Source organism: Octopus bimaculoides, chromosome 20, assembly GCF_001194135.2.
Source record: "Octopus bimaculoides isolate UCB-OBI-ISO-001 chromosome 20, ASM119413v2, whole genome shotgun sequence".
NCBI lineage: Eukaryota > Metazoa > Mollusca > Cephalopoda > Octopoda > Octopodidae > Octopus > Octopus bimaculoides.
The window spans coordinates 46101015-46101939 of NC_069000.1; the positions used below are offsets into that span (position 1 = coordinate 46101015).

The 925-nt window shown below is 32.3% G+C and overlaps 1 protein-coding gene across 1 annotated transcript in view; it reads left to right on the top strand.

Annotated features, from left to right (window-relative positions):
• Positions 1–925, top strand: part of LOC106874346 (uncharacterized) — a 105391-nt gene that overhangs the window by 103411 nt on the left and 1055 nt on the right. The gene's annotated exons all lie outside the window — the stretch shown is intronic.

The window sequence follows — 925 nt, forward strand, 5'->3', positions numbered from 1 at the left end:
TTATATACGTACATATATGTGTGTGTTCATTACATTATACATTATGCATTAAATGCATATATATACACACATACAGTATATATTTACACATGCACCTGAATGAAATGTAAGCTTTTTTTAATATATTTCTTTTAACGAACAAGACCGATGCCACGATCAGGCAGAGGTAAAAATCTTGATATTTGTGTCGTCCTTATGTATAACTACAGATCCTACACTGTTACTGCGTGGGTTTCTTTTCTGTGTTCTTTTCTTTTTTTTTTTTTTTTTCGCTGTATCGCTAATTTGTAATCGATGGATCAACGAGACTGTGTAGTCTGCATCTTTTTCTTTTTTGTTTTTTTTTCTTTTTGTGGTTGTCGTCTTTTGCAAATGGCTGGATTGAAACGCTAGGGGCGAATGCATCTAGATAACTCATTATGTCTTAGGAAAAATATTACTTGAGATTCGTACGTCCACACACAGACACACACGTACACAAACACACACACACGCTCGTGCACAAAGACACACACACACACACACGTAATCTTCGATCTCTTTGTCGCAAGGACATAGAAGTAAAACAATTCGATCAATGACGACAATTCATGCAGTGAGTCATCATAACTGAATAAATATTAACTGACTTTTCTCATATATATATATATATATATATATATATATATATTTTTTGTGTGTGTTTCTATATATGCATGTTTGTATGTTTATAATCATAAGTGTATGTGTATACATATGTATGCACGTGTATATGTATATAATATTTGTTTTGTGTATAACGATATATAACGAAAGCGAAGGCTTTCTTTAAGGGTCACTCATTGCAATAAAATGCACGATGAGATTCATTTATTTAATCAGGGTAACTGTTGACAGTGACTTCTATGTATATGCATATATATGGGTATGTATGTGTGTTTGTGTG